This window comes from Chamaea fasciata, unplaced genomic scaffold, assembly GCF_029207755.1.
Source record: "Chamaea fasciata isolate MVZ Bird 193981 ecotype frontalis unplaced genomic scaffold, bChaFas1.0.hap1 SCAF_12, whole genome shotgun sequence".
Taxonomy (NCBI): Eukaryota; Metazoa; Chordata; class Aves; order Passeriformes; family Sylviidae; genus Chamaea; species Chamaea fasciata.
Window position 1 is genome coordinate 22,858,139 of NW_027094097.1, and position 19,259 is coordinate 22,877,397.

Consider the following 19,259-nt stretch of genomic DNA (forward strand, 5'->3'; position numbering starts at 1 on the left):
CAAGCAGAAGTAGCAGTGTGTCACAGTCCCTCTGCCCCCCTCACCTGCTGTTAATTAAAGTCCTGATAAAGGAGGTCTGTCAACATTCATAGGATGAAAAGTAAAATGTGGTTACAATTTTCCTGATGAAAGTCCTGTTAATCAGGCAAAAGGTTTTGACTAAATACTTTTAATTCATCAGGCTTCTTTAGGAAGTTTAAATATACTGCAGAGGAGCTTTCCAACCCATGAAGGGGAAGGGCACAGGGACTTGTCAGAGCAGTAGTGTTTGGGTTACTGAGGAGGGCAGAGAAGGCACAATACAATTAAAAGAAAAACCACCTGAGTTCTGGCTTGCTTAGGCTTTGCAGTCACTAAGGGCACCGACTTTATCAGGACTGTGCTTTCAGATCAATGGTTTTATCTTTCTGCTGCTTTTGTATTGACTGGCCATGGATTGCTATATGATTTTTTAAATGTAAACACGAATGTGTCTATCCTGGGGGGAACAAAGGGAGTCTGGAAGAATAATACACTGTGTGCACACAGCAGGGAAACACCACCGAGGCATCTCTGTGAATCTCCTTTCAATAAAGGATTTGTAACTTATTGCAGAGCACGACTTGAATATTGTGGATGGACTGAGCTTTGCCCCTGCCCTTTGTGGGCACGCAGGTGGAGTTATCCTGCATAACAGTGGGAATAATGGGAAGCTCTATTCTTTGATTTTTGTACCATGGACAGGTTTGGAAATGATTCCTTGAAGCAACCAAAGCTCCTTCACTGAGAGCTGGGACAGCAGAGTTGTCAGTGTGACACCAGGAGTGCCTTTCCTGGGCTCAGGTCTCTGTCCCTACACGGTGCCACTAGCCAGTGCCCCTGCAAAACCTGCTTCCCAACCAACATCAGGAAGATGTTTACTCTGTTTGCATGGAGGCTTTTAGGGTCTTCTGATGGCTCCCCATAAGCACAGCTGTGCTCTGTGCTTAAACAGATGTTTGCTCACCAACCACAGCCCCAGAGAATTCCTGTGGCCAGCAGGGAATGGTGGGTTTGGACACCTGTGTTGTGGCCATGGCCTACATCCCCTCATAGAAAGAAATGGGAATCTCAGCCTGAATCCTGTCACAGTTGGGCGCCAGACTGTCGTGGCATATGAGGACGGCAGGGAGAAGGAACTCTGCTGACCTGAGATATTCTAAAATCTGTGGTTTTATTGCAAGGGTCGTGGGTAAAGAGGGTCTTGCCTTCAGCCACCAGCCTCGGCTGAAGGGAAGTCCCAAAGAGAGAGGGAGAAAGAACAAGGGGGTAAGAGTTAAGAGAGAAGAGAGCGAGGGAGCCAGGTGGCAAGGGTCAGAGAGCAGGGGGAAGAGGTAAGAGCAAGAGGAAGGGGCAGAGAGGCGAAGAGGCAAGAGCAGAAGAGGAGCTAAGAGAGCAAGGTCCTTCTTACAATGCGTTATATCTTCTTTTGTGATGAATATTCTAATTTACAGTGACCAACCAATACAAGACACAAAATCCCATAGAATCTACCTATAGCCTATAAGAACTACTACATTACCATACTGTGTTATATTTTAAACTCTAAAAACTACTCTTTAGACTTTTCTGTTTTGCTACATTGACCTTTGGTTTCTTAGCCAGCAGAAAGGTGTTGCTCACTCCAAAGAGATTCTCCTTCAGCTGTCTAGGCTACTGTTTTCAGGTTATATAGTAACTAAGACTCGGTATCCTACAACTCAAAGTAAGCTCCCATTTCTATTTCAATTATAGGTTTCATATTTTCCAAATCTTTTGCTAAGCAATCATATTTATAAGGTTTTCCTGATTCATCTTCCTCAACAAATCTTCTACGGTTTGTTTGGCCACATCTCAGAGTACCATGAGAGAAAAAAAAGGCACAAAAAATCATTCCCCCTTCACATTCCTGTAGATGTAACTCTTTTTAATGAGGAGAAAACAAAAGCAATTTTTAACATGACATTTAATGATTTAATGTTATTAAAATACTGCAACCAAAGTGGTAGAAGTGTCTACCCAGTCAAATGGCTGTTTGTTGGAAAAGCCAAACCAGTAAGAATTGTTAGTAGAGAAATCCAGTCAAAGAGGTGAGTAAGATCCAACTACTTAAATCTGTGGAGAAAAACTTACTGAAAAGCCATGCAAAGAGTGCTTGGAATCTGTTCTTATAGTTGCTGAATCGTGCTGGGAAGGATTCCCCAGAGCAGATTGTGTCTGGGGAAGTTCCTTCAGCAGGGCTGGGCTCTCTTGCCTTCCACAGCAATGATTCAATGTCACCTTATATGAAGTCATATAATGAGAATTTTCTGCATTACAGATTCTTACCCTTACAATCAGATAAAAGAACTTGGAGTTGATGAACTTCAGTGAGGAAAGGCACCATAAATTATTTTGACAGGGAAACCTCATCTTTCAAATAGGGTTTGTGCAATCTGTAAATCAAACTCTTAACTCCACTTTGCACAATTTATGTGATCTTTACAATATGAAGTGATACAATCTGGTCTTTTTGTTACGTGAATCCAATACAATTAAAACATTTAGTTTCACACACCTTTTTAAAAGCTTTGGGGGCTTCCATGGTGAGTGTGACTTGAGATGGGGTTGTGTATCTGAGCTAGGAAGCATGGCTGGGGAAGGGGATTAGTTTGATTTGAGATGTAACAGCAATAAAGTTTTGGGTTTTGTTTTTTTTTTTTTTTTTTTTTTTTTTCCTGGAGATCCTCCCTTGTGCTGACTGACTGCTGCTTCCAGCAGCTTTCCTCTGAGTATTTCTACATCAGACTCTTCATTTCCTTTCCAGGATCATATCCCTCTCTTTCCAATGATTTCAGTTTTCACTCTTTGAATTCTTTGTCTCTCTTATAAGATACTCAGCGAAATAATTAAAATAAAGACAAAGTAAGGGTAAGGGGGTTTTCTCTATGTCTGATAGGCAGCACTAACAAGATATTCTGTTGTTTTTTTTTTTTTTTTCCCATTTCCCTCTGCTTCACCTGTCCTTTACATTTTGGAACAGGAACTACCTGTTGGACTAGGTCTGTGCTGTACCTAGCATAAGAGAGTACCCATCCTTGTTAATTTGTAATGATATTATCATATTTTTACTCACTTTAAATGCGACTTTGATCATCTTGAAATCAGAACTGAATAGGAAGAAGTATCATTACTCCCAACTACAAGTGTAAATAAATACCAAAGAGAAAATAATCTCTGTTATTGTTGTTTTTCCCCTAAAGAATCTTAATAAATGATTGTTCTTCTGTCCTACACCACAGTCTTGCCTTGAGAGGCATGGGAAATGAGATACCAGTAGTGCCAGAGCTCAGATTGCAATGAAAAGGCCTGGGAGTGGAACATCTCAAGAGTGTCAGGGTGCTGTTGGACCTTCAGTTTGCCCTTCCCACACAGAGCACACACTGACACTGCAGAGCTGCACTCACCTCCACAGCTGTGCCAGGAGAGTTCACAGCCAAGAGACATAGATTTCCCTATTCCACATCAATCCTCTGGCTTTGTTTCTCTTCAAATACTGATTCCTTTCTGCTCCTGGTGCTCTAAGTGTAGAAATGTGAGATGCAAAAAGACAGCAAAGACAGCCTTGAAAGTCTTTTCCCAAAGCAGATTTGGTGTCTCACAAACTCTTGTCTAAATGTATGGGAGCATCCAGAACGGAAATACTGTCTTTGCAATATTCATAATGCTATCAACTGAAAAGCAAAGTGCTTCATAACCTTCTTCCCAAATTAATTCTGCATTCTAGAAAATTAAGATCAGTTGAAGTCTGTACCAATTCTGTAGAGTCATATATACCAAATTATTTCCTATTTGCACCAGTGTAGTTCCTCGTGTAAATTATAATTTATCTCTTAACCTCCTGTTGGTCTTAAAATGAAAAATATCTAAGGTCTGTCATAACTGCAGATTGGTAGGGCTGTATGTCCATCCATCTCAAGATAATATTTTTTTAAAAAAATCCAAATAATTTATAGAATCAGAATGGTTTGAGTTGGAAGGGGCCTTAAAGTCCATCCTGTCCCACCCCCTGCCATGGGCAGGGACACCTTCCACCAGAGCAGGTTGCCCCAAGCCCTGTCCAGCCTGGCCTTGGTTATTGCACTTCCAATGTCAATTTAAGCCCTTGGAGTTGAACAGAGCAGTCCTGGGAGTGCTTAAGTGATGCGTGGGATACCCTGCCCTGTGCAACTCCAGTGAGGACTGCTTATAGCTACTGTCTTTGTCATGGCTGAAGTACAATCTATTGAGTCACTTCCAAACTGGGAAAGGTTTTGGACAAGGGGCACAAAGCACTGAGGCAGAAGGCTGAGCTTTGTTTGGTGTAATTTCTCCCGTGTGCATTGTTACAAGCTGCAAGCTGGAGGAAGTAGTGACCTCTGCGCACCTTGAAAATTAGTACAAGGCAAATTAGCAGAGAGTCACAGAACTTGCCAAGGGCATTCTTTTTGAAGTGTTTGGAGAATTAATAAGGGCTGTAGATGCTGTATGTATAACACATAAAATCAATCAGTGCTGTTCAGTTAAAAATCCAGCTGTCACAGGCAGACTCAGCTCATGTCCAAAGACAGCCTTAAAAATTGATGGCTTTATAAAATAAATAAAGCTTACATGCTATTTAAATCCACTGCTTCATTGGATTTTTATTGCAGCATCCTGGAGGTTTAAGAGGAAGCTGTTCTCTGGCCCTGGAGCATTTCCCCTGCACACTTGGGGGTGTCACAGCAAACACTGATGGGTGACACACGTGGCAGCACCATGAATGCCACAGATGCTCCTGTTTCTGAGGATGAGAGGCAATTCCAGGGCCCATGCTCAGGATGCTGATTTTTAAAACAGAACAAACATGGAAATTGTGGGGGAAATAAAATCAAAGACATCTTTCCTTTTTAATACGGGCTCTTGGATGGAGTAACCATCCAGAATTGGATTTCAGCAGCACGATCCCTTTTCTCTGCAGAATGGAGCGTTATAGACTGACGACACCAGGGGAAAAGCTGGCTCTCCTAGTGCTGCTCTGCTGTATAAAGTGCTCAGACAGCTGATTAATCTATGGGACTTGGTAATCATTTGACTCTGGATATTTTGTTCAAATGTTGTTTTTCAGTGATTCATGAAGCCCTTATCAGAATTCAAACAGCACTTCACGAATCAACTAGGAGCTTAAAAAAAAAAAATTAGCAGTAATGAGCTCATTTCCATAGAAATAGAACCAGGCTCACTGGTGGGTCAAACTGTTCTGCACTTCCTCTTCCCAGTGTTTTCCTCAATTCTTTTTCATTTATTTCATGCATCATTATCTTCCATTTTCTGTGTATCTAAACCATGCCATTTGGCTTTTTGTTCTCTAACCAGCAACTGCCACTTCAAGTTATCTCCAAATGGTGTAAAAAAATTGTCATCCATATTTCACTTGAGAAAGTTTAAAATTCATTGTCACATTGCAAGGCATTACTCATGACAGTTTCCTCAATAGATTACAAATCATAGTTTGAAGTAGCATTGAGCAAAAATTTCTAATGCTGAAGCCTCCTCATTCCTGCAGGATTAGTAATGTGTTTTAATGATATTGCATTTGTATTCTTTCAGTTTTCTTTCATGAGACATCAAAGAAGTGGCAGAAAGTATCTTTCATATTCCAGACAGACCACAATACTTTGGTGTTTTCCTTCCGTCAGAATTACTGCTAGCCAAGATGAAAGCCAAGGTCTTGTGAGCAAAACCTGGGCCACCTGAAAAGAGATGAGATCCCTTTGAGGGTCTCAATTTGTTGGGAAGAGGGAATTGCTTTCAGTTTCATCCATCACAGCACAAGGCTTGTTAGGGCATGTTCCAGAGGAGGAACATCAGGATGGAAGGTCACACACAGGTCCTGCAGATGTTCAGATTGTGTTGTGCATTTTCATCCAGGAGATGAAGAAGAAATAAGAAAGAAGATTTTATGGCTTGAAATCATCTGCACAGAGCTCCTGCTGAGGGCTGTGCACGGTGCTGAGGAAAACCAGAAAAAATTGTAAGAATCAGAAGAGAGAACTGACCTGAGAGTGGGCTGGACTTGGTGATTTAGCTGTAAGACAAGGAATAAATGCTGATGTTAATGCAATATCCACATATATATATATTTCAGTAGCTCTATATAATCACGTGGCTGGCAGCAACATACATAAGGAAAGAGAAGCTGTTCTCAGCAGCTCTACATCACAAAAGATCCTGGGATTCTGGAACACAAAGGAGTTTGAATAGGAAAATAATATTGAAATCCCTTACCTGAAGGCAAAAAATGCCTTCAGGAAATATGCCACTGGATGTATGGCACAGGCAAGCAAGCTTTTCTCCTAACTTACACCAGGTGAGTCTACATCTGGATCTAAAGGTGGAAGAGGGTTCTGCATCCACTGGAGTTGTCCATCTCCTGGGATGAAAGCTGCTGGGATATACGGGTGAGTAAGGGGAGAAGGGAACCCCATTTCTGCTGAAACTTGCATCCATCTCTGTTCCAGAATTGGTGGGAATTGCATGCTGAAATAAATGGTTTCAAAGGAAAACAAAAACTTGTTCTGGGAATGGATTTTCTGCCAAAGATGGTGGAGTGTGCCCAGAAATCCTCACAGAGCAGAGCAGGAATAGGGCCAGGAGGGTTCATTTCTTCAGGAGACAGCATATTCCAGGTGAATATTGCAGGTGCCATTGCAGTGTAAGGCAGCCACCGCTCCCTTCAGGAGACAGAAGGGGTCTCACGGTCTTCCCTTCTCCTCATTTTCCCCATACAAGAAGTGTACATCAAATGCAAGCTTGGTCTACTCAGTCCCGTGCTACATTTTCTACAAGAGCAGCACTACTGGGACCAAAAATATGCATATTTTAACTCTGGGCAAAAGTGCAAATGGCCTCCAAAAGCAATTAGACAAAAGCACAGAGCATAAGGTCGTTAGTGACTGTGAGACAGAATGGACAGAGTAGAGCAATAGTTTTAATTGTCCCCAACCAGGGATTGCTGGAGCTGCTTCTCTGGGAAGTGTGTTCTTGCACCCCTCCCTGCTGTTATCCATGGTGAAATTTTGCTGGAGAAAGGAGGTCAGCCAGACACGGCAGACCTTTGGCATGGAGGAGGAGAGGAGCACCAAACCCCGTTTCCTTCCTGTGTTGTGGAAAGTGACAAGACCAGGATTCCAAACTGCCCAGGACACGCACTATTTTTCTAGTATTTGATTTGTATGGAAGGGCATAACAAGGCCAGCTGCTGGCCTGGATTTCCAGGCTTGGATAATGAACCTTTGCTGGGAAAGGGGAAGAAATTCCACAACATGAATTGGATGGCACACTCTCGCCTGTTGTTGCTGTGGGAGACACCTCTGCTCCCTTCCTCTGCAGTGGCTCCTTGTTTCCCTTGTGAGCAGTGGTGCTGAAAGCCACTCAGTGATGGACTGGACATGAACACGCGCAACAGAGGGAAAACCACTGCAGCCTACAAAGATCTCAAGCATTTCTTTATTTGCAGCTCTTTTTATTTAAGCTCTCTCTCTCTTAAATAAAGGTGATGGTAAGGAACATCTCCTGGTCTCTCTGTGAGGCAGATTTTTACTTTGTCTTTTAGAGAACACAGTGAAGAGTGAACAGGATCTAAGGTGATGGGACAGTGCCAACAAAATCCAAGCCAAACGTTTGGTTTGATTCTTGTTTCTTCCTATTTTGCTTCTTGAGGAAAATTCTGTAGGGACAAGATTAATCATACAGACTGGCTGTGGTTCCTCCAGGCTCCTCCCTGCTGCAAATCATCCTGGGCTTTACAAGAGAAATCAGGAACTGTCCTGTTAAAACTTCCCAGTGACCGGTTTTGTGGTTGTCAGCTGAGTTTTCTGACATTGATCTCTAATGCCATCCTTCTGCGCAGGAATTTTTAGGATGCTTTACTGAGCACAGATGAGGGAAAGTTTCCTTAGCAACAGGAATAACATGGAATACTGAAAAGCTCTCTGGTGACTCTGCTTGTTTCTGCACATGAAAAAAAAAGGCCCTTTTTCTCTCTCTTTTTTTTTTTCTTTTTTTTTTTTTTTTCTTTTAAGGGATGCAATAGAAAGACTCAGACACACAACCTGATGTTTCCTGCCTACTTAAAATTTTTTCAAGCAAATCAAGTTAAAAAACTTCAGACAGGCATCGTTCAAGTAATTCTCTTAGTATGCCCAATTCCTTCATTAATTAATTTGCAGAAGCCTATTAGCATACAGCAAAAGAGCATGATTTAGCTTGACTTGTACCCAAGGAAATGCGTATGTTTAATAACTGAGATAATACGTTGCACCTCTGTAGCACTTCTCTAGCTGTGCTTGGAGGACTTTCAGGCCAGCTTTTAAATGCATTTAGACATCTCCAGATGCAGAGAGGTGCCTGGAGAGTTTTCAGAATGTGATTTCAATAATCCATCAGTTATCCGCCAGCTCCCTTGTGAGAGGCAGCAAAAGAACCATTGCAGTGGTGCAGAAGATTAGGAAAAAAACGGCAATAAAGCTTTGAAAGAGTTAAGAGATAATCCAACCTTAGGATTCCTAGCAGTGGGCTTTAATGACTAACTAAAGCTCCCTGCAAGGCAAGGCTGTGTAATCAACGCGGTTCAGGAAAGAAAAGAGAACACTTTGCTGGGAGTGGTGGGACATCAGGTGGCTGCTGTCCTGCAGGGGTGACTCCTCTGGAAGCTGCACCCTGGCTCAGGCCCCTCTTCACCCCCAGGGAACCCTGAGCCCTCCCCTGTTGTGGCAAGGGGCAAACACTGAGCCACAAGAAGCCCTGTGGGATAATAAATCTGCTTGGTGGCAATTACTAATAACCACAACACCTTAGCTTCTCCCCTCTGCCTCAGTTTCCCCTTTCAAGCAGAGTTTTTGCAGGGTTAGGTTCACTTTTCCTATGTGAATCCTATGGCTGGATATGACTGCCCTCTATAAATAACACCCAGCCTTTGATTTGCTGAGACCAAGCATGCCAAAGGTTTGATTTTCTGCAATAGCTCCTCCATCATTCCAGGATTCCTTGTCTCTGCTTATTTTAGTTTGAATTCATCTTTCTAGAACGTGGGGTTAAAGTGCATTAGAATTCCAGCACACACACAAAAAATACGGGTTTAGGTCCTCATAAAGTAACTTTTGCCTCCTTCTCAAGTGTGAATTAGACAGAAGTTTCTGCGTCTCTGGTACCAGAACTATTGGAAAGAAAGGCCAAGATTAGGTCTGGTGAAATGAATAGTTTTCTTTATTTTATAACTTGAAAAGGAGTTTTGGTCTCCAAATCTTGCTGGCTAAGGTTTTTACACTTTCCTGCTTTTTGCTAGTGTGGGCAATGATACATTAAGGGAAGAAAGTAGATTATGAAGCAAAACCAACTGAATGGTAAATAATACTTGCAAAGCAGCATTGCTGGCTGAGGGGCTGAATTCAGAGATACTATTCTGAGACTACTATCATTTCATTGATTCTCTCGACTGGGAAATCACAGCAAAAAAATTCCTGCCAAAACTCAAAATATCTGTTAGATAAAATATCTAGTACTGCAAAGTAACTGGGCGTATTGGTTGAGAAATATAAACAAAGAAAAGAAAGAAGTTTTTATTGTTAAATCTTGATATCATGTATTTTTATGCCGGCTTATGTTTACAAAAGATTATGTCTGAAAGCACTTAAAAAGAGTGAGTAAAGCTCAATACATTTTCTTGCATACATTTAATTGTACCTTTCACTGTGCAGTAATAAAAGGGCATAGCAGGACCATCACTGTGGTCAAAGAGATTTCATTGTAATGCAAGTTTAATTGCCGCGAATGACTTCCAGCTGTGTTATTAACAACACAATGTGCTCAATATTTTTACATATTTGTGGGGTGCAAGACTGAAATGTGTTTTCCTGGAGCTGACAAACTAAATTCTGGGTCAGGGACTGGAACAAGCTATTCCATCTCCTGGTGATGAGCATTGAGATACAGAAACCTCTGCAACAGAGCACGGGAGTGCTTTACATCCAATCTCTCATGACAAGATGACATTTTCCACCTGTTAAAAAACCCAAACAGAGCACTGCACACCTGCTGAATCTGAGATAAAGGATCCAGGAATGACAGTATTACGGGCAGGATTTCACCTCCCGGGCCTGGGTTTGCGTTTAGACGCCGTGTGTGTGTCTGGCAGCATCCTGCAGCTCCTGCCTGCTGGCATTTCTGCTGTGTGAGGGACACACACACCCTGGGACAGGCTCTGAAAGGTGGCCTGGGGATGTCATGGAGCTCCATTGGTCCAGGAAGGATAAAACTGAGGAGGACTTGGCCTGCTGGCACTTTCTGGATTTCCATCAAGTCCCTCTCTTTGGGAGGCAGCTTGGCAAGGGCTGTGGGTGGATGTGCCGTGAAGTTTGGGGACAGCAGTGTCCCTCTGTGCCACAGAGCAGGGCAGGGCCCTCAGGCAGCCACCCTCAGTGTGCACAGGGAACTCTGCCTTTACCCACACCTTCATCCCTGCCCAGACTGCTCAAGTGGAAAACCAGGAGTGCTGCACAACCCAGAATGTCCCGAGGAGATCTCCTGAGGTAACACCCCCTGAGGGGAAGCTGAAATGACAGAGCAGCGCAGAGAGCTTTGGAAATGGAACACAGCACAGACACGGTGGTTCTGAAGCAGCTCTGTGGAAAATTCTTGGGTGGAATTCCTTGGATATTTTCTTCTCCTACAAGTTGAAAGATTAAACCCCCCATCTTTCCTGGCTCCCTAGCCCACCCATAGCTATCAGCCATTCTCCAGCACAGGCAGTATTTTCTTAGGCTCAGCAGATTTTCCACCTCTTTGAATCCGTCCTTTGCACGTGCCACAGTGCTGTCACTGCCTTGGGAAGGTCACGCCTGGTTTGTGGCTCCCTAATGGCCAAGTTTTCTTGCTCCAGGTGTGCTGAGGCCCCATTAGAGCTGTGGGAACTGGCCCTGCGGATGTGCTGGTATTTGGATTTCATGCTGGGGTTTCCCTGTTCTGCTGCAACACTGCAGGACAGGGCTGCCTCTTCTTCACAAATGCAGGGTTTGGACAAAGAGGGAGTTTTTATTGGCTGCCAGCAGTGCTGTGTCTCCTGTGAGTAACCAAATACACATCCAGAGGCTGTTATGGGGTGATTCTGTGGCTGAAGGGAGGAGCAGATGCTACCTGGAGGGTGCCTCTGACTGCAACCTCAGTTACTGCACTGACAGCCTGCAGGTTCAGGGTAGGGCAAGGGATTCACCAGTTCATGCCAAATTGATGCTGATGGCTGATTGCTCGGCCTAAATAAAATTCAACCTCCCCCAGATGCTGCAGTTTCTCTAGCTTTCTTTGAGTTTGCAATAGAAGCAGGGTAAAGGAAAATTCCCATCCTGACCCTGCAGGGCCCAGTCCAAGGATGCCCTGGCAGCACGTGAGCTGGGACAGAGGTCCCTCCACAGCTGCTCCCCCCACACTCACACCAGGTTTTCCTCTGCTCCAGGTGTCCCATGGCAGAGTCTCAGATGTCCTGATCCTTAAAATAATTTAATCTTGCTGTAACAACAAAATCACAGCTTGAGCTGGTGCTTCTGAGGAGGGACCTGGAAAGAGAAGACTCTGGCACCACATTCCTTGTGATTCCTGGCACTGTGGCCAACCCAGATCATTGATGGCTCCTGTGGCCATTCCTGGTGATCTCTGGGTCCTGAGGTCATTCCTGGTGATTCCTGGCACTGTGACTACCCCAGGTGAATTGACTCCCTTGAGCTGAGCCATTCTGTCCTTGTGTCACCATCTAGTAAGTGGTATTTATGAATTATACTGACAGTGGCAGTGAAAGTGATATTTGGGGGTTTTTTTCAGGTTGAAGTGTGACATCTATCCTGGTTTACCATGCATAGAAACTGAATCCTACGTACCATGCTCTCAAACCTCATCTAATGCACTCAGATGCCACAGCCAGCATGGGCATTTCAGTCACAAGAAATATATACTTCCAATAATTAATTTAACTCTGTGTAACATATAAATGAAGCTCTTCAAAGAGAGCAAAACAGGCACAGCAGAGCAGTTGAATCAAAAGCTGCTTCTGTACTTGGCTGCCCCTGAGGAAAATGAAGGGGAGGTTCCCAGAGCTCCTGAGTCAGCAGGGAGCCTTAAAGTGTTGTTTCCATGAACCTGCAAACTGCTGGCGGCTGCTGCCTGTTGGAGATGAGAATTCTGAGGTTTAAAGACCTTGCCTTGGTGAATTTTGCATTAGTCTGGCCTGCAGGAGAAGGAGAAATCCAGGCAGGTGCTATAGAGTAGGGTGCTTTGGAAAGAACACCCTTCCTCTGGTGCCATTGTCAACACTGAAATGCTTTAAGCTATTATTAGGATGTTAAAATAAATAGAGTTAAACTAATCTTTCTTTGGAGCAGTCTCAGTGCGTATGGGTTGCACTCCTGGTATGGCTCTGATGATGAATGCTTTGATGGCACAGTCTGCAGGATTATTTGCCCTCCTACAGACTGGTCACTACTACTTTGGGGTGCAAGTGTGGCAGGACAGATGCTTCATTTCTTTCCAGCTAAACTAGGAAGCATGGGTGAATTCTTGGATCCTTGGCTTGTGTGTGTGCCTGACATTCCTGCTGTGGATTTTAGAGTTTAGGGTTTGTATTTTTAGTTTAAAGCACTGGGTTTCCTCTTCTAAAACACTTTAAAATACTTATACCTACTGTTTTACTGCTGAAATGAAGCTGTGATTGTGAGCAGGCAAAGATCAGAAGGTGCCCTGTTCCCAGGGTGATGCTGAGAGCTGCAGCGGGCAGGGCAGGGCAGGGCAGGGCAGGGCAGGGCGGGGCAGGGGGAGGCAGCAGAGGGTGCAGAAGGAGCCCGGGGGACTGGGGGACAGGAAGGCTGAGTGCAGGAACGGCCCCAGCCCGTGAGAGGGGAATGCAGAGCTGGGCTGACAGTCCTGGCTCTGTGAACAGCCCCTGGCCGATCCCTGGAATTTGGCTTGCTGGGAGGAGGATCAAGATTATTCAGTCAGACCCAAAGTCATAAGGGGGAAGCACTGGGATCACTTTTGCCTTTCATAAGAAAACCTAAATCCCAGCGATGAACCACCTTGGTGCTTTTCATCACTTGTTCAAAAAATATGCACAGCTTTTGGAAATGAGTCTTCCATTCTAGAGCCAAATTCTCTGCAGGTGTAAACTTGTTTTACCTCAGTGAAGAGGTGCCAACGCTAGCAGTGACCTTCTAGCCTCTGACATCATTTTAGTGCTTGACCCCCTAAAAGCAAGGCCACTGTCCTGCTAGTACCTACGACATCCTAAAATTTCAGTCCTATCCCTTGTCAGCCTTGCTTTTCTCTGGTGAGAACAGTGGGGGGTTTATCCTGAGTTGAAAGGGTTTGTGCTGAGTGGGCTTCAGTGAGGCTCATCTTCCTTCAAAGCTTGCAAAACTCTTTTTTCAATATACTAATTATTGTTAATGGCTCTTGCAAAAATTCAATTTACAGAACCTGTTTTAAAACGTGTTTTTTTATGCTTTTGATTGATTGTTTTCAAAGTGCAACCTGCGCTGTGTCCTGGTGGCTCAGGTTCCCAAAATGAACGAGCTCTTGGCTTTGATTTACTGCTGTGCTCCCCAAACGTATTTAAAGCAGACAGTGCACGTCGCCCCGTCAGCTGCTGGTCTGAGCTGTTTGTTTGGCTGAACTCCCCTTCTATTGCATAATTGCATTTGCCAGGTGGAAGTGAGAGCTGTCTTTTTGAAATCGTAATTAATAGTGTCTTTGGAGTTTCCTCCAACTAAACCCTGCTGCAGTTTGTTCCTCTCTGCACCCAGTGCACATCAGTCACCCTCCCTCAGCAGCTCTCAAGGTTAGCAGCCTGCATGCCCAAGGATAGATGGCCTACTTAGTTATTAAACAAAATTACTTTTGGTGAGTGACAATAGATCCAGTGATGCTGGGGCTTCTGGAGAGGGGAAAAATTTGTATTTTAATCAGTAAAAATAGAAGATAGTTTTTACGGTGTTAGAAGACTAGACCTACATATGGAAAACTATGTCTGTGAAATAATTTCTTCTAAGTCCTATTAGGATGTAAATGTGATTTAAATTAAATCAAGGAAAGTGACCAACAATTATAAAATCCCATTTCTGAGAAATCGAGTTTAGGATTTGCACTATTTCCCTATCAGACCTTGGTGCTATCTCTGTAATAAAAGGTGAAAAGGTGACTCACGCTATTTAAAAAGGAGGTTATTGCAAATTGAAGCTGGAGCTATAATTGGGTCTCCCGCTGATGCAAGTGAGGAAAAAACAATTAGTGGAACACTCTAAGAAAAAAAGGCTGATCTCCAAAAGTGGTGGAAAATAGCAAGTTCTTTCCCTGGCATGCTGACACAGATAATGACAGCCAAGGCTCTCCTGCAGAAGTTTCCAGGCTGGACAACTGGGCAGTGTGAGCGACTTCCCTGGCACAAGGTGCTTTTTTGTGTGTATTTGGTGTACAACTCTGGCAATCCAAGGGTCTGTGGGTTTTATTTCCTATTTTTGCCTATTGGGAATATTGCCATTTTGAATTGTGCTCTATTTTTTCCTTCAGCTGAGCTACAGCTGGCCATTGTATTGCAGAACACACCAGAGCCTCCCAGACCTGCTGCAGTCCTCAGAAAAACCTCCCCTCTCCTGACTGGACTTATCCCTCATAATTGGCCTTGTATTACCGAGCTTTTCTAAGCTTTTGAGAGGCCTGCCTTATCAACATTGTATAGAAAATGTTCTTTCCTGAAGTCTCATATGAGCAGTAAAGGTCAGGGATGCTGGCAGTCTGAAAATCCACATTTCTATTTGACCTCACTGTGCTTAACAAGTGTTTAATTCCCTCCCTCCCTGACAGGAAGGGTGACGTGCTGGCTCTGTGACACCAAATTGTCTCAAATTATCCCTCCTGCCTCAAACTTACTTTGGTGAAACTCTGCAGCTGAGACTTGTCACTCTTGGGGCTGGCACGTCCCTTTGCTGCTGCTGCTGCTGTCCTTTGCAGGGTGGTGGCTGGGCAGAGGGGAATCCTCAGCGTCCCCAGCCCCATTCTCATTTAGAACAACATTGTTTGTGAAATCCAACCTTTCCTGCAGTGTGGAACCAGCTGGAAGTTTAATATTGAATTAGTGCTGGTAGGAGTTGTCAGTGTCATTGGGCAAAGCCTGCGAGGCATTTGTGTCCGCTGTCAGGGCTGGGCACTGGCTGGGATGTGACAGGCAGTGTGACAGCCCCGCTCAGCACCCTGCACACGGGGCTCAGGTCATTCTCCCCTGCCTCAGGAAGCACCACCCTGGGGACCCTGCGTGGAAAACACAGCTTGCACCTTGTTATGGGGTTATGGGGGGGGAGGGAGTGAACCTGGAGCTCTGGGGTGTGCTGGGGTAGCTGGGAACTGCCCTTCCCTGCCAGGCAGTCTGTGCCTGATCTGTGAGCCCAGAGTCCCTGGAGAAGGCAGATGTCATGAGGAGAAACAGGAATCTCTGTGCTCCTCAGCCACACTTCATGAAAGTCACAGTGTCAGTGGGGTAAGGGCAGCCTGGCAGGAAACTGACAATGTTCACGCATTTTTTGTCCCTCGTGTGTCAGTTTTTATCATCCCAGCAAGGGTTGATCCCCACACTGGTACATCTTAGGCAGGGCTTTAGTTGGGTGAGTTCTCTGCCTTGCAGCTGATTAATCACTAATTGCAAAGTTTGGTTTTGGAAAGATAAATGCCTCAGAAAGGTATAACTTCATGAATGGGATTTTTTCTTATTATTTTTTCCCCTTTTTCCTTTCTTTTACAGCAATGTGAGGTAACCTGTTGGGCTGTGGGCTTGGCTCTTTTGGGCTGCATATCGTGACTAACCCAACTTTAAATCTGTTAATTTAGCTAATGTTGCTGTATTACAAACCTGCTGCAAGTTACCCTTTTCTCTTGGTTTCTAAGTTAAATTAATTGTTTGTAGGTCAGTGCCATAGTTCATTTTTGCACCTCCTTTAAACAACAACTTTCCCATTTCCTTCCCAAATACATGCACATATATTTCTAAAATGAGGGAGTCAATAGCCCTCATATCATTGGAATGATGAACTAAAAAGCTTAGGATTGTTGAGGAGCCCTTTTCATGTGGTGGTTCTTCAAAACATGGGGGTTTTTTGTGCTTGAATTGGGTTTTCTGTCTCTGTGTGTCCCCCTTCACTCTTTTGTCCTGAATTTTGCTGCAGAAATAAAATTCTAGTTTTTCTTTTTTTGTGAATACTCTTTACAGAAGAAATTTCCTGATCATGATGAACACGTAAGGGAGGTCGCTTAGGTGTTCTTGTTCATGATAAACTTTATACACTCCTCATGGAACACAGCTGGGGGTGCTCTGCTGAGGGGAAGCCCTGCTTGGACACCAAACTGGGGATTTTCACAGATTTTTTTTGTCTCATGACTGTTTGATTTAGACAGAGCAATTGGGGGCACTGTTTTCCTGGAATTTCTGAAACAACTTCAAGGGCAACTGTCCATCACAGGAGTTTTTAATAACAAGTTAAATTACTATTATGTTTAAACTGAAATTTTTCTTAGTATTATTCTAATTCCCAGAATGCAATATAATGTTTCTCTCTCTTTTTTTTTTTTCTAATCCAAAGTACATATACAGTTCATAAAAAGATGCATTCCTGCATGATCACTTAAAATCAGGATGAAACAAACATTAAACAGCACCGCATTGAAAATAAAGATGGTATCTGGGCAGTGATACATTCCAGATATTGTCTCATCTTGAACTACAAAAAAACTAATAATAAAGAATCCCATAATAAATTGCATCTGAAATAGCATTCAACCTTGCAATCAGAGGCTCTTGTGGGTTTTGCCCATCAATAAAAACGTCAACACTGAAATCAAGTCCTTTTACTTGTCCAGGCTGACGAAACTCCAGCTTTTCTGTTGTTTCAGCACTTTTGTATTTATGGAGATAACCTCTCATTAATAAGAAATTTTTGCATCTGTGATTTTTTTCTCTGTGTGTGATGTATCAGAGATGTAAAACCTGGGAGTGTTGGGAAGCGTGGTTGAGTTACTGGGGTTTAGGGCAAGAGCTGGGATGTGGAATTTGTGGGAGCAAAGAGGGATGGTTGAACCTTCTGGTCTGCTCTTTACAAGATATTTTGTTGCCAAATCAATTTTCAGCTTCTGACTGAACTGCTTATCATGCTGCTCCAGGAATTTTCCCAGGCATGGTATTGGGAATTTATCCCAGTGTTTCCCCCAGTTATATTTTCCCTGGGCTTGGAAAATACAATAAATAAAATCCCAGATTCTCTCTCCATAATTTTGGATTTTTTTCTGACTTTCAGTGAGATTGGATGCACTGCATGCTTGGACACCCGCCCAGGTGACAAGGATTGGGAGGGAAGGAGAAAGAGGGACGGGAAATCTCCATCCTGCTCATTCTCTATTTTTGAGCAGCTGCAGCCACTTTTTGCTAACAAAAATTCCCTCTTTTTTCCCCTGACCCCTTCTTTCAAGAGGATAACCTAAAAAAAAAGGGGAGGGAGGTTAAAATTCCTCTACACCACTTTCTTAGCTTTAGCACTGAGAAACTGGCTCATAAAGGGTTTTTGTAAACTCATTTCTACTTTGGATCTCTGTGTCACTCTCTTGTGAACATGGGCTTCTGAAAAAGGTTTTGGTTAGATTTTAAGACTCCTGTGGGACAGATCAGTTTAATTTATAATTTCTAAACTGTACTAAAGGGAAAATGAAGCAATTATTGCTAGTATTTAAAAGCTGGTAATTATATGATATTTACAATATAAGATATTTACAAAAAACCCCCACCAATCCCCAACAAAACCCAAACCAAAAGCAACCTGACAACAACACCTCTGCAAAAAGGTGCCTCAGGGCTCAGATCTACATCTTGCCAATCTTCAGTAAGTTGAGTTGCCAAAAAATGATTTGAAGTTTTTGCAACAAAAGCACAGCAAAGTGCCAGTTAAATGTCATGTATTTGAACAAACATATAGGTCAGCAGAGCTCTGTGGAGACCTGAAATTCTACCTCAAAGAGATTTTTCAAGTTTTCCAAAACTCATTCCCATTCAAAACTAGAATGTGAAGGTAACATTACTTTGTTTTTGTAGAGTTTGAAATTTTCGAAAACATTTGGTTTCACTTTGCATAATTCAAAGAGGGAAAAACAACAACAGAAGTAAATCTATAATGCAACAGCTCCCTTCAGCTGTTTGCCTTCTCATGTGTTTCTTTGGAATTCATTTGCAGTGATATCTGTGCAATTTCATAACACATCCTATAGATAGACAGGTTATTAAATCTATTGTGTAACTGAAAGCTGAGGAATCCTCTTAGAATGCTTTTACTCTAAGAGGCAAATAATGCTCTTTAGTTTTATGTACACATTGCATTAAATGACCCCAGAGCTTGTTGACAATGTTTGAGTAGAGTTCCAACAGAGGGATTTTTTTATGGTCATTGTTTTATTTGTGATTTCAAACGTGCTGACGAGCATGCAGCATACACTGAAAAATCAGCCCTATACGGGACAAATACACTGAACGTGGTACACACCCATACAATTAATTCCTCTCGATGTGGGAGATATGAAAATATCAACATGTATTTTCTGTCCTTAAAAATGGAATTTTACCCTTCTTCGAGGATTGAAATATGGTGCTTCTATCTAGATTTATATGAGCTCTGTGATGGAATGTAATTTTAGAATATTCCCCATTTACAAAGTCATCTCTTCCTGAAGTTTGAAGGATACTTTTAGTGCTCTTTTGCACTCAGGTTAAGAGGCTTAAAATGTCTTTACAACTAGCAGTAAATAAAGTTATAAGGGCCAATCCAATTTTTAGACCACATGAGAGGAGAAAACAAGGGTAGTTAGTAGAAGATGTGGTCAGGATTAATTCTATTATATTTATTATATTATGTTTTGTTATATTTATTCTTTTCTTAAGGTGGTGTTTTTGTTAAGAACATTGAGTTGGACCTATGGTTGATGCAGCAAGACTCTTCCTGGTTGAATGTGCTGTGTTCCTGCATTTCATATGTTCTGCATTGATCCTGAAGAACCTGGTATCTGTCTATGTATTTCATATCCTGCCTGTGTATTTCTTTAGATAGTTTTTCTTTTGTGCAAATCCCCATTTTCAGCACCGAATAAACACTTTTCTAGGGAGTTCTGACTGTATTTGAACTTGGAGCTCAGCTGCCATT